At 42.4% G+C, this 16,059-nt stretch overlaps 1 pseudogene; it reads right to left on the bottom strand.

Moving 5' to 3' along the window:
• Positions 1-2,767: 2,767 nt before the first annotated feature.
• LOC139477051 (serine/arginine repetitive matrix protein 1-like) lies at positions 2,768-15,564 on the bottom strand (annotated as a pseudogene).
• Between the last annotated feature and the right edge of the window lie 495 nt (positions 15,565-16,059).

Raw genomic sequence — 16,059 nt, 5'->3', positions numbered from 1 at the left:
AGGGTATCAACTGCCAAGTATAAGAGTTGACACAACACAGGGTATCAATTGCCAAGTATAAGAGTTGTCACAATAGAGGGTATCAACTGCCAAGTATAAGAGTTGACACAAAAGAGGGTATCAACTGCCAAGTATAAGAGTTGACACAACACAGGGTATCAACTGCCAAGTATAAGAGTTGACACAATAGAGGATATCAACTACCAAGTATAAGAGTTGACACAACAGAGAGTATCAACTGCCAAGTATAAGAGTTGACACAATAGAAGGTATCAACTACCAAGTATAAGAGTTGACACAACAGAGGGTATCAACTGCCAAGTATATGAGTTGACACAACACAGGGTATCAACTGCCAAGTATAAGAGTTGACACAACAGAGGGTATCAACTGCCAAGTATAAGAGTTGACACAACACAGGGTATCAACTGCCAAGTATAAGAGTTGACACAACACAGGGTATCAATTGCCAAGTATAAGAGTTGACACAATTGAGGGTATCAACTGCCAAGTATAAGAGTTGACACAACACAGGGTATCATCTGCCAAGTATATGAGTTGATACAACACAGGGTATCAACTGCCAAGTATAAGAGTTGACACAACAGAGGGTATCAACTGCCAAGTATAAGAGTTGACACAACAGAGGGTATCAACTGCCAAGTTTAAGAGTTGACACAACACAGGGTATCAGCTACCAAGTATAAGAGTTGACACAACAGAGGGTATCAACTGCAAAGTATAAGAGTTGACACAACAGAGGCTATCAACTGCCAAGTATAAGAGTTGACACAACACAGGGTATCAACTGCCAAGTATAAGAGTTGACACAACAGAGGGTATCAACTGCCAAGTATAAGAGTTAACACAACAGAGAGTATCAACTGCCAAGTATAAGAGTTGACATAACAGAGGGTATCAACTGCCAAGTATATGAGTTGACACAACACAGGGTATCAACTACCAAGTATAAGAGTTAAAACAAAAGAGGGTATCAACTGCCAAGTATAAGAGTTGACACAACACAGGGTATCAGCTACCAAGTATAAGAGTTGACACAACAGAGGGTATCAACTGCCAAGTTTAAGAGTTGACACAACACAGGGTATCAGCTACCAAGTATAAGAGTTGACACAACAGAGGGTATCAACTGCAAAGTATAAGAGTTGACACAACAGAGGCTATCAACTGCCAAGTATAAGAGTTGACACAACACAGGGTATCAACTGCCAAGTATAAGAGTTGACACAACAGAGGGTATCAACTGCCAAGTATAAGAGTTAACACAACAGAGAGTATCAACTGCCAAGTATAAGAGTTGACATAACAGAGGGTATCAACTGCCAAGTATAAGAGTTGACACAACACAGGGTATCAACTGCCAAGTATAAGAGTTGACACAACACAGGGTTTCAACTTCGAAGAACAAGAGTTTAACACAACATAAGGTTTCAACAATCTGTCACTGGAAATTCTGGATGAGATGGTGATGGATTCTGCTGGTGAAAACAGACAATAGCCATGTGATGTATGGGGATACAGATACTCAAAACATATTGTCAAAACACACAAAACCTAGAAATGTATCTACCAAGATCAAGCCACATAACGCCTACCTGTCCCCATCGTCCTACTGATGTTGTCTGTGGTGTGATGCTGAAAAAAGAAATACTCAATTAGAAGGCAAGCTACAGGTTTGTCAAAATGTATCTCTTTATCTCAGTAATATCCATACATCTGTCCCAGCAACAAGATGTGACAACTTTGAAGTCCATTGTTACAACGTGTGTTCTGGCATTATGTTCCTTGATTTTAGTATATGGAACATTATCAGCAGATCTCACAAGAACTTTTAATGACACTCAAGCTTACCGATTTTAAAAGGAAACTATTCTTAACATGCTACCCTGCCAGGGTAATTGGGTTGTGATGATGGCGCATGCTGCAGTTTATAAAAACAAATTAAATTATCTCCAAATACAGTTTGGCTTGGTGGCTTTGAAAACAGTGAGAAACAGTAAATAGTAAATACTTACATGTTGAAGTGGGGTAAGTTGAGCAGTCTGCAGATGATGATGATGGCTTGTGAGGAAGATTTGAGTTTCTGTTTTCATAGGAGGAGGAAGAGGATACTTCAGCACGAAGTTCGGAACCAGCTTTCATTATGTCCCATGCTGGTCTTGGAGAGACACCAACGCTCTCAGAGGAACTTGAACCAGAGGAGTGAACATTTTCTAACCTACTGGTGCTTGGTAGTCTTTGGATCCTTTTCTTGGATCCTACAGAGTGTGGCAGTCCATCTTTCAGGTCTGCAGCCTTTGTGTGGCTTCCAGTGAGCATTTCAGGTGTGCATTTAGGTCCACGGGGTGACTGCCATTTGGGAGACTGAGCCTGCTCATAGCCTGTCTGTCTCCTTGCTACAGGTGGCTTGTCCACTGAGTTGGAAGTTGAAGGCAATGGAGCTATGCTGTTGAATGACTTGGCATGTCTGTTTGCCACCTTCCCTACTGGTGGACGTGGTGCATATGATCCAAAGCCTGATCTATGGCTGGATTGATGATCCTTTACTACTGATTGACCAAGACCAAACCCAGAATCCAGGACCTTGTTAGATTCCACTGATGTCTCTTCTGGTTTGACTGATGCGGACATCTTACCAAAGGACATGAACTGATGCTCTTTTGGACGTCGTAGTCTAGAAGTGGTGGAGTCAGGTTTCTGTGAGTCCACTGTCTGCCTTGGAGATTCAATACGCTTCTCCGACACCTTATTGCTTCGTGCCCTTGAGTGTGGAAACCTTGAAAGAGACCTTGCCCCCGTCTCTGGTGCCTCTCTGTCAGGTGGAGAAGGATGTAAGGATGGCCTAGGGTTTGCTGTTGGTGGAGATACAGATTCAATCCTCCTGTTAGTCTCAGCAGTATTTACTGGATCAGGTCCTCTTGATGTTCTTGTATCAAGCTTATTGAAGGATCTGATTCTAACATCTGAGCTCCTTTGTGATGGCTTCCCCATGAGTTTCAAGGAATGAACTTTCTGCTCCTCTTGAAAAATAGCAGAACCTGCAGATGCAAAGGCTCCACGTGTTGACATTCTTTTGGAGGTAAGTGATTCTGATACATCTCGAGGGATCTCACACTCCTTTTGACTGGTAGGAATAGGTGCGAGAGGGGATTTGGCTCTGTATGACCCATTGCTCACTGCTTTCAGAAACTTTGTGTCCTTTGGAGTAATATCAAGCAGAACTTTAGGAGGACTATCCAGATCTCGCATGTGCTTCACAGGGGGAAGTGGCCTCACTTTCTTGAATGCATCAACTGGTTCTAAATCATCTTCATCAGTACTCTTGCTCATGTCGAGGAGTTTACGAAGCTCAGGTTCTGTAGAGCTGCCTGAATTTGACTGGAGGGAATCCACAAGAGAATCCGAGTTGTTGACAAAAACTGATGGCAAGTTGGTTTTGGCAGATGCTTGCCTCAAGCTAATGACTCCATCTGTGAATGAAAGGGTATTACACTTGGTCAGCTATTTCACCAAGATCCAAATGTACACACTGCATATAGACAACAGAAAACTTTGGTATTGTGTATCAGTGAGTTGAGTTGAAGTTGTTTTATGCCAGGCAGCAATGTTAAAGTCCAACTCCCAGTTCATTATCCAGACTTCACAGTAAAACCAGTGGTTGACAGTATGAGCAATTGGTGTTGGTGCACGCTGACACAAACCCCTTGGTCATACATTATAACCACGCTGTCATCATTAGTCTGATCTGATGACAAGCATGGATCACTGGGTCTTATTCTGCCCTGGAACCCAACTTGAAAATGTCCACACTGCATTGAGCAGACTTTTGTGTCAAAACATTCCCACATGCTAAAGCTAAATCTGACCTATCTTGTATTTTTTCTGATTTTTCATTTAGAAAAGCATTTGGGGTCCATATATTTCAACATGGTATTTGTAACATGGGAAGTTCAATCTTACCTATGTTGTATTTGAATGACTTTGGTTTCTTCAATCCAAGATGCCTGTACATTTCTGCATCTGAGGACAGTTCACTGCTGGAGGTGTCTGGCGTGCACTTCTCTACTGGTCTCCTCACAGTCTTCTTCTTAGGAGGAGGGCTTGGGAACAGTTCCCGTGTTAGACCCACACGGCTCTCACGTGCCATGGCAAGAACTCTGTTTGGACGACGTGGTGTTGAACTTCTCTCTGTGATGGATACATCAATCATCATCATCATCATCATCATCATCATCGTCGTCGTCATCATCATCATCATCATCAATATTAGGAATGAAAATCAAAAGGATCCTTGTCACAACCCTAATGTTTCATCATCATCATCATCATCATCGGTATTAGGAATGAAAATCAAAAGGATCCTTGTCACAACCCTAATGTTTAACACCAAAGTATAAGAGCACAACTCTATCAGATCAGAAGGTTAATAAGGAGCTTACAAACCCAGGCTGATGACAGCAACCCAGATCAAAACTACACACACCATCGAGATTACCCTTAGGTGTCAGCCTAAAACCTTTTCTCATCAGATCCAATGTGTATTTGCCAATTGGGTTTGCCATTTACCAGTGTTCCTGCTAGCTTTTGAAACTGCCAATCCTGGTGGACTGGCAACTGTTTACTCTAAAAATTACCAATCCATCCTAAGTTTTGTCAATCCCACTTTCAAGACATAGAAAATCGTATGGAAATTTAACTATTCAACATCATGTTCAATGCAATGACGTCATCTCTGAAGTAACTTAGTTAGATCTACACGTCATTCACACAAAGTACAGCCTCTTTTTTCTTAATATTTTAAGACAAATATAGCAAAATGTTATTAATTCTTTTAATTAAAAATAGACACTGGAAAATCCTGATAGTAACAGACAGGCTGACTTTGTTTAAAGAATATACTATTGTCAACAAACATTTATAAAGGACTTTATTTGCCAGTCCACAGGGACTGGTAGTCACATGAATTACTGGTCCATGCCTAATTCTACCGGCAAAAAACTGGTAATTATCGGAAAACGAGAACTTACTATAATAATTTACTATAATAATATCCTAATAATGTACTCCAACCTTACGGTTAATGCATCAATAGTGCTCAAGCTGCATGTACAAGAATAGCAGACAGATGCTTTAGCCATGGGTTTGTGGGCCACACCAGACAGTTTAAAGTGCCAGCTGTTCACTATAGGGTGATTGAAGGGAGCGTCATGGACAGATAAGAATTAGGGGTGAAGGGTCGAGTTGACACTAAGGGGTGAGTGTTGTAAACATGAATGAACTTTTAAAGCTGATATTAAAACTATATGTCAATCTCTGATGACAAATGCACATGTTATTTTAGGCCACAATACATAATTATTACATTTTCATCAGACCACTCGATCCACTCAGTCTACTTAGGACACGGACCTATAAAACAATATATGTTATACAAGTCTGTGCTAACGATCACCATAGGTTGCTGGGTACCTATTCCAACCTAGAATTCCCACAGGGTCTCAAATGTTTAAACAATTAAATACATATCAAGCACAAAAGCAAGTTACCTCTTTCAGTCCTGAAGTCCTGTTTTGCCCAAAATGTCTTGCGAGTATCTGCATCTGAGGAGCAGTCACTGCCTGATGATGCAGGACGGTCCAGGGGGATGGACTCCGATTCAGATGACCTGGTGGCAGGAGGGTAAGGTGCTGGTGCTGGTGCTGGTGCTGGTGCTGGTGCTGGTGCTGGTTCTGGCGCTGGTGCAGCTGAGACGTCAAAGTCAGAATCCAGTGACCTCCTCTCGACCTCATTGACAGGGGGTAGTCCTGGGAATGAACAAAGCACCATACTATGAATGGTTGAAATGAAATAGGACCTTTAGTGTGATTAGTGATTGCATCATACACAGAAAGTGGAAACACTTCGTAGAGAGAACAAGACAATGTCAGAACTAATAACATAAACAGCTGGGCAAAAGAAAGTATAAACTTGAAAATTCGATTTGACAAAAAAATAACAAATATTATAAAAAATTTGCCAGTTGCCAAAACACTGCAAACTTCAGTTCCAAACCATAACTTGGATAGCCATATCAAATCCATCATCATCAAATAGCCATTTCTTGTTTGTTTCCTCTGCTTTAGTCAGAATTACCATTATGTTTCCCAAACAAAATTTACACGAAATAAGATATAATAATAAACATCTACACGAATATACATGTGTTTATATTTCGACAGCATAATGCATTATAGAAACAATTATATAGTTTAGGATCCACAGGCTCTTTCTAGTTGTTATAAGATGTTTCCTTGAACCATGGATTCATTGTGTTTACCTCTGCTCAATGTCAGAATATTGTGGCCTTGGACTCAAAAATATCCTAACCAAGGAATATATTTTGACTGCTAGTTTAATGCATTGTTGTGCTAAAAAGAATCAAAATTATGTTTTCAAGTATAAAATAGGCTAAAACAGAATTTGAACATTTTCACCTCAAGCTCTGGCGTGCCCTGGCTGTTGTTTCAGCAGGTTGCTTTACTTTGTAACTCCCTGTACATGCACGTGCAGAGGTTGCACAATTTGATTTAGATGAGAAGTAAAGCCATGCTTCAGGCTTGTGCATTATTGTGTAAAGAGCCCCTGTGGTGTAAATAGATTTGCAGTCTGTGTGTCAGGGATATGGATTCAACCCTTGAGGCTCCATGTCCGTAAAGTGTCTTCTGGCACGCTACAAGAGCAGGAGATAATGGTGTTTTCATGTGACACTATCCAGCATTTACCTGTCCCCAGATGAGGCTGTGCATCTCTTCTTGGAGTCTTACTGTCTGCTGCTACTGGTGTCAGCTTGGTGTCTTGTCCCTCATCGGAGGTTTCAGAACTTGGCTCTTCAGGCAATGAGAGATGGTTCTCTTGGGCAGAATCTTGACTGTCTATGGCTATGGAGTAAATGGTGGTCTGGTATTTATGTTTTGTTCAATTCTGAGTGAGTGAATGTTGTTTCATGACTGAGTAAATACTCCAGCAATATCATGGTAACTAGACTTGCCCAGTTCTGTTTGGTTTATTTGTTGCTAATGCCACACTCAGGAATATTTCAGTTGTATGACGGCAGGCTGTGAACAATCACAACTGGGCTCAAACCAGTGGTGGATACTGAGCGACTGCCCTTACCATTTGACTATGATGACATACAAGCAGTCAAGTCTTTGAGCACCTGATCAATTTAGTCGCCTCTTACGACAAGCATAGGCCGCTGCATGCGGGGACAAATCTAACCCGGAACACCTCGGGGAGATTTCATCTCTGAATCTGTTTGACCTCTTTATCACACCAATTATAGTGGGAAGACCAGTGGGAGAAACTAACAGTTTTATAAGGACTATATATAGTCCTTATAATGATAGCACATAGTAAAACCCTTACAAATGGAACATTGTTACGAGTCCTCATGACACCTTAACTATTGGGCAGTTTGACAAGGACTACAGGACTAGTGGCAAATTCTAACACTGGATCATGCATCTTAACACCACTGTGAGGGCGTCTTTACACTACTGTGAGGGTGTCTTTACACTACTGTGAGGGCATCTTAACACCACTGTGAGGGTGTCTTAACACTATGTGAGGGCGTCTTTACACTACTGTGAGGGCGTCTTTACACTACTGTGAGGGCATCTTAACACCACTGTGAGGGTGTCTTAACACTATGTGAGGGTGTCTTAACACTACTGTGAGGGCGTCTTTACACTACAGTGAGGGCATCTTAACACCACTGTGAGGGTGTCTCAACACTACGTGAGGGCGTCTTTACACTACTGTGAGGGCGTCTTTACACTACTGTGAGGGCGTCTTTACACTACTGTGAGGGCGTCTTTACACTACTGTGAGGGCGTCTTTACACTACTGTGAGGGTGTCTTAACACTACGTGAGGGCGTCTTTACACTACTGTGAGGGCCTCTTTACACTACTGTGAGGGCCTCTTTACACTACTGTGAGGGCGTCTTTACACTACTGTGAGAGTGTCTTTACAATACTGTGAGGGCGTCTTTACACTACTGTGAGGGTGTCTTAACACTACGTGAGGGCGTCTTTACACTACTGTGAGGGCGTCTTTACACTACTGTGAGGGCGTCTTTACACTACTGTGAGGGCATCTTAACACCACTGTGAGGGTGTCTTAACACTACGTGAGGGCGTCTTTACACTACTGTGAGGGCGTCTTTACACTACTGTGAGGGCGTCTTTACACTACTGTGAGGGCGTCTTTACACTACTGTGAGGGCCTCTTTACACTACTGTGAGGGTGTCTTAACACTACGTGAGGGCGTCTTTGCACTACTGTGAGGGCGTCTTTACAATACTGTGAGGGCCTCTTTACACTACTGTGAGGGTGTCTTAACACTACTGTGAGGGCGTCTTTACAATACTGTGAGGGCCTCTTTACACTACTGTGAGGGCATCTTAACACTACTGTGAGGGCGTCTTTACACTACTGTGAGGGCGTCTTTACACTACTGTCTGTGAGGGCGTCTTTACACTACTGTGAGGGTGTCTTAACACTACGTGAGGGCGTCTTTACACTACTGTGAGGGTGTCTTAACACTACTGTGAGGGCGTCTTTACACTACGTGAGGGCATCTTAACACCACTGTGAGGGTGTCTTAACACTACGTGAGGGCGTCTTTACACTACTGTGAGGGCGTCTTTACACTACTGTGAGGGCGTCTTTACACTACTGTAATGGCGTCTTTACACTACTGTGAGGGCGTCTTTACACTACTGTGAGGGCGTCTTTACACTACTGTGAGGGCGTCTTTACACCACTGTGAGGGCGTCTTTACACTACTGTGAGGCCGTCTTTACACTACTGTGAGGGTGTCTTAACACTATGTGAGGGCGTCTTTACACTACTGTGAGGGCGTCTTTACACTACTGTGAGGGCGTCTTTACACTACTGTGAGGGCCTCTTAACACCACTGTGAGGGTGTCTTAACACTATGTGAGGGCGTCTTTACACTACTGTGAGGGCGTCTTTACACTACTGTGAGGGCGTCTTTACACTACTGTGAGGGCAGTGGGGTAGCCAAGTGGTTGAAGCCCTTGATGCTATTCCCCACATGGGTACAATGTGTGAACTCCATTTTTGGTGTCCCCTGCTGTGATATTGCTAAAACTGGTGTAAAACCATTCTCTCCTACTCACTCTCAAACACCACTGTGATCCTCTGCCCCCTTACCTTGCAGGCTCAAAGACAAATATCATGAGGCTTCATGTGGTTTGGTAAGGATAATGTGTAAATCTAGTAAGTGTGGTGGGGGGAGGTGTTGGTGGTGGTTCTTCAATAAAGAAATAACAAACATTCGTATGGAAATATTATTTCCCATTACACTTTACCCTGTCTGGACCAGGCGAAACCATCAAGATACCATGACATCCAATCAGCCAGATCACAGAATAGACCACCCAATCCTCATTTCAGACAAGCAGGAGGTACAGAGGAACTATTCTTCACACAATCAAGATATGAAGAAAATTACACAAAAAGTTGGTTGGTTGGTTTGTTGTTTAACGCCGCACTCAGCAATATTTCAGCTATATGACGGAGTTCTGTAAATAATCGAGTCAGGACCAGACAATCCAGTGATTAACATCATGAGCATCGATCCACGCAATTGGGATATGATGACATGCATCAACCAAGTCAGCGAGCCTGACCAACCGATTCCGTTAGTCGCCTTTTACAACAAGCATAGTTGCCTTTTACGGCAAGCATGGGTTGCTGAAGATCAATTCTACCCCGGATCTCATGGGTCTACACAAAAAGAAATACACTGTGTATACCTATTCCAACCTAGAATTCCCACAGGGTCTCAAATATTTAAACAATTAAATAAATATCAAGCACAAAAGCAAGTTACCTCTTTCAGTCCTGAAGTCCTGTTCTGCCCAAAATGTCTTGCGAGTATCTGCATCTGAGGAGCAGTCACTGCCTGATGATGCAGGACGGTCCAGGGGGATGGACTCCGATTCAGATGACCTGGTGGCAGGAGGGTAAGGTGCTGGTGCTGGTGCTGGTGCTGGTGCTGGTGCTGGTTCTGGCGCTGGTGCAGCTGAGACGTCAAAGTCAGCATCAAGTGACCTCCTCTCGACCTCATTGACAGGGGGTAATCCTGGGAATGAACAAAGCACCATACTATGAATGGTTGAAATGAAATAGGACCTTTAGTGTGATTAGTGATTGCATCATACACAGAAAGTGGAAACACTTCGTAGAGAGAACAAGACAATGTCAGAACTAATAACATAAACAGCTGGGCAAAAGAAAGTATAAACTTGAAAATTCGATTTGACAAAAAAATAACAAATATTATAAAAAATTTGCCAGTTGCCAAAACACTGCAAACTTCAGTTCCAAACCATAACTTGGATAGCCATATCAAATCCATCATCATCAAATAGCCATTTCTTGTTTGTTTCCTCTGCTTTAGTCAGAATTACCATTATGTTTCCCAAACAAAATTTACACGAAATAAGATATAATAATAAACATCTACACGAATATACATGTGTTTATATTTCGACAGCATAATGCATTATAGAAACAATTATATAGTTTAGGATCCACAGGCTCTTTCTAGTTGTTATAAGATGTTTCCTTGAACCATGGATTCATTGTGTTTACCTCTGCTCAATGTCAGAATATTGTGGCCTTGGACTCAAAAACATCCTAACCAAGGAATATATTTTGACTGCTAGTTTAATGCATTGTTGTGCTAAAAAGAATCAAAATTATGTTTTCAAGTATAAAATAGGCTAAAACAGAATTTGAACATTTTCACCTCAAGCTCTGGCGTGTCCACTGACCAATGATTGATCAGGAAAGCAACATCTCGGAGATGTCATTTGGTCTCACACAAGTAAGACCTCCTATGGAAGTCAGTATTAAAAAAATAACATATTTTTTGTGCCTCAGACTCTAACAAACTATTCCAAATTTTCAATGATGAATGATGTGACACCAGTTCCTCATGCTCTAACAGTGTTCGAAATAAGTGCCTGCCCTTAGGCCTGTGGCAAGTAGATCTCGTGTCAGGCAACTGAGTAGCAAATTTGTTTGGCTTCTTATGGCCTGCCATAGATTTATGTGTCGTTTCATTTGTCACAATAAGCTGCAGTTTTATATATGAGGGTGTGAAGGATTTATTCAGGGCCTGAAGCTTCTAAAGTCTGTGGGTCCTGTTGGCAGCCAAACAATTTCAAACACTGTTGATGCTGGGGGATGCTGGGTCCTTGAGGTTTGTCACATAGTATCTGAATCTAGGGAGCCCTACATCCTTAACATTAGCATAAGGGCAACAGCAAGGATCCCTGGACTTTCATCTCAAGCCGGACCCTGGCTGTTGTTTCAGCAGGTTGCTTTACTTTGTAACTCCCTGTACATGCACGTGCAGAGGTTGCACAATTTGATTTAGATGAGAAGTAAAGCCATGCTTCAGGCTTGTGCATTATTGTGTAAAGAGCCCCTGTGGTGTAAATAGATTTGCAGTCTGTGTGTCAGGGATATGGATTCAACCCTTGAGGCTCCATGTCCGTAAAGTGTCTTCTGGCACGCTACAAGAGCAGGAGATAATGGTGTTTTCATGTGACACTATCCAGCATTTACCTGTCCCCAGATGAGGCTGTGCATCTCTTCTTGGAGTCTTACTGTCTGCTGCTACTGGTGTCAGCTTGGTGTCTTGTCCCTCATCGGAGGTTTCAGAACTTGGCTCTTCAGGCAATGAGAGATGGTTCTCTTGGGCAGAATCTTGACTGTCTATGGCTATGGAGTAAATGGTGGCTTGGTATTTATGTTTTGTTCAATTCTGAGTGAGTGAATGTTGTTTCATGACTGAGTAAATACTCCAGCAATATCATGGTAACTAGACTTGCCCAGTTCTGTTTGGTTTATTTGTTGCTAATGCCACACTCAGGAATATTTCAGTTGTATGACGGCAGGCTGTGAACAATCACAACTGGGCTCAAACCAGTGGTGGATATTGAGCGACTGCCCTTACCATTTGACTATGATGACATACAAGCAGTCAAGTCTTTGAGCACCTGATCAATTTAGTCGCCTCTTACGACAAGCATAGGCCGCTGCATGCGGGGACAAATCTAACCCGGAACACCTCGGGGAGATTTCATCTCTGAATCTGTTTGATCTCTTTATCACACCAATTATAGTGGGAAGACCAGTGGGAGAAACTAACAGTTTTATAAGGACTATATATATAGTCCTTATAATGATAGCACATAGTAAAACCCTTACAAATGGAACATTGTTACGAGTCCTCATGACACCTTAACTATTGGGCAGTTTGACAAGGACTACAGGACTAGTGGCAAATTCTAACACTGGATCATGCATCTTAACACCACTGTGAGGGCGTCTTTACACTACTGTGAAAGTGTCTTTACAATACTGTGAGGGCATCTTAACACCACTGTGAGGGTGTCTTAACACTACTGTGAGGGCGTCTTTACACTACTGTGAGGGCCTCTTTACACTACTGTGAGGGCCTCTTTACACTACTGTGAGGGCGTCTTTACACTACTGTGAGGGCGTCTTTACACTACTGTGAGGGCCTCTTTACACTACTGTGAGGGCATCTTAACACTACTGTGAGGGCATCTTAACACCACTGTGAGGGTGTCTTAACACTACGTGAGGGCGTCTTTACACTACTGTGAGGGCGTCTTTACACTACTGTGTGGGCCTCTTTACACTACTGTGAGGGCGTCTTTACACTACTGTGAGGGCATCTTAACACCACTGTGAGGGTGTCTTAACACTACATGAGGGCGTCTTTACACTACTGTGAGGGCGTCTTTACACCACTGTGAGGGCGTCTTTACACTACTGTGAGGGTGTCTTAACACCACTGTGAGGGTGTCTTAACACCACTGTGAGGGTGTCTTAACACCACTGTGAGGGTGTCTTAACACTACTGTGAGGGCGTCTTTACACTACTGTGAGGGTGTCTTTACACTACTGTGAGGGTGTCTTAACACCACTGTGAGGGTGTCTTAACACCACTGTGAGGGCGTCTTTACACTACTGTGAGGGCGTCTTTACACTACTGTGAGGGCGTCTTTACACTACTGTGAGGGCAGTGGGGTAGCCAAGTGGTTGAAGCCCTTGATGCTATTCCCCACATGGGTACAATGTGTGAACCCCATTTTTGGTGTCCCCTGCTGTGATATTGCTAAAACTGGTGTAAAACCATTCTCTCCTACTCACTCTCAAACACCACTGTGATCCTCTGCCCCCTTACCTTGCAGGCTCAAAGACAAATATCATGAGGCTTCATGTGGTTTGGTAAGGATAATGTGTAAATCTAGTAAGTGTGGTGGGGGGAGGTGTTGGTGGTGGTTCTTCGATAAAGAAATAACAAACATTCGTATGGAAATATTATTTCCCATTACACTTTACCCTGTCTGGACCAGGCGAAACCATCAAGATACCATGACATCCAATCAGCCAGATCACAGAATAGACCACCCAATCCTCATTTCAGACAAGCAGGAGGTACAGAGGAACTATTCTTCACACAATCAAGATATGAAGAAAATTACACAAAAAGTTGGTTGGTTGGTTTGTTGTTTAACGCCGCACTCAGCAATATTTCAGCTATATGACGGCGTTCTGTAAATAATCGAGTCAGGACCAGACAATCCAGTGATTAACATCATGAGCATCGATCCACGCAATTGGGATATGATGACATGCATCAACCAAGTCAGCGAGCCTGACCAACCGATTCCGTTAGTCGCCTTTTACAACAAGCATAGTTGCCTTTTACGGCAAGCATGGGTTGCTGAAGATCAATTCTACCCCGGATCTCATGGGTCTACACAAAAAGAAATACACTGTGTATACTACTTACCAATCTGATCTAAATTAGAAACATCTATTCCAGAAAATGCGAAGTTTGGAGATATGGGGCAGACTTGCCGATCCTCCGAGTTGCCTGACTCCACCTCTGTAGCCTCTCCTGTATGGAGGGACTCATCAGGAGATGGTGCTGTGGGGGCAGACACAAGAAAACATGTGTTGCAGAAATGTACCCCAAAAAAGACAAAAGAAATCTGGTTCGGTTGGACTTTTAGAGTCAGGTGGTGATAAAAATATAACATGTTTCATGCTTATAACAGAACACAGCCTTAGATACTAGTATTTTATTTGTTTATTGTTTAATGCTGCATGCAGTGTTTTTTCCAGCAATATGGTCAAGGCCTGTAATTAAATGAGTCTTGACTGAGTGACCAGTGATTGATATAATGAGCAATGTCTCATGCTGTAGGTCACAATGACATGCAATCAATTAAGTCTGACCAGTGATCATCCTCTCCATTTAGTAGCCTCTTACAGCAAGCATAGGTTGCTGGGGACAACTGAACTAACCTGGAATCCCCATTGTGGAACTGAGTCTCATAGGAGGTCTTACTAGATAGTCACAGGAATTCTTTACTCATGCTCCAGACTGGTGACTTACAACACTAATACTTTCTGACATTAAAATATATACATGATTTATCAGAGTACTTATTGCTCACCAATGTAGTCATCAAGTGGAGAAACTGTCCCTGGAAAATAAACAAATGAAATAACAATGTTTGTATATTGTGGTATTATTCAGCATTTCTAAAGTCTATATCATTATGAGACACCTTGAAAGAGTTCAAACACATTTTTCATTTCAGAAAACAAAAAGGGGCATGACAGGGGTGTAATCCCCACATGTTAGCAGATGCCCATACAAGTGTTGCTTGTTGGAATGGTATTTGTGTGATGCTAGCCCCCTCCAATGACTGCAGTAGGGATGCTGTTCAAGTCTAGGGGCTGCTAATTTCTACCCCTGTGGTTCAATGTGATCCATGGCCATTGGTCTGCTGCCATTTCCAGCAGCAGTCTAGGTCTACACCTTGTAGTAACTCCTATTATGTGTTAGTCTACTTATAGACTGAAATACTTTGAAACATTAACAGACAACACCGTGTTTGAACCACTTGAATTGCACTATTTAGGGCTGGGTTAAGTTCTTAAGCGTAGAAAGATAAATATAAATTTGGTGCTGACACCAGGTAGCCTAATACATGGAGGCAGATCTATCCTGTTTCTCAAAAAAAAAACCGATCGGCGCGAATCTTACCTTCGTCTTCATGTCATATGAATCTAGATCTAGGCCTAAGCCTATCAACTTAGGCTCTAAGTTAAAGTTTTGTTCACTGCTAACTATTGCTTTGTTTAGCTTCATTTCTGATCTCATCTAATCATCTTAAATTTCTAATAATTTCTGCCTGTCGCTAGACTATGTACTTTTAATATAATATACGATAAGGAACGTTTGTTTTCCGTCTTTCAAATAAAACAAGCGGCCATCAGTGGGATCACCATCTCATCACACCAATCACAGATTTCTCTTCGTGACATGAGATTATAAATGCTGGGTTATCACAATAAAACACTTACCACCACAGCAAACTGGTAGACAACGCTTTTTACGCTTCTTCTTCGGCATAGTAGCGCCTGGAACAAATACTAGCGTTCACGCTGAAAAAACACGACTTGCCTTGGCTAGCGTTGTTCCCGCAGTAACAAATGACCTAGCACAGGGAGAGGTCATGTCGATATCAACCAATGAGATCCTTGCGTTTTGATCATGTGATATCTTCAGCGGTACTTTTAGACTTACCTCCCTTTTCTTGTCACAGGTCAATGCCACGTCATCTTGTTTCAGAAAAACGAACAGTTCGGATATTCGATGATTCGTACCCTCAGCTCCCCCATGGTGAGGTTTGGTTGCTTATAATATCAGCCATTGGTTTGTCTTGTCTAAACTTGATTATTTACAGCAGAGACCATGAAATGACGAACGTCTGCCAGGACTAGACAAGCCAGTAATGTGTATAAATATGACAAGATGGTGATCGATAGTAACCTTCAATAGGCAAGGAGTAGCATAGTCCAACTCTTCCCATGTAGGGATTTTGTTACTGTGTTGAATTGTTTCCCC

This window comes from Haliotis cracherodii, unplaced genomic scaffold (assembly GCF_022045235.1).
Source record: "Haliotis cracherodii isolate W230 unplaced genomic scaffold, xgHalCrac1.p SCAF_30, whole genome shotgun sequence".
NCBI lineage: Eukaryota > Metazoa > Mollusca > Gastropoda > Lepetellida > Haliotidae > Haliotis > Haliotis cracherodii.
This window is presented reverse-complemented; position numbering and strand designations above follow the sequence as displayed.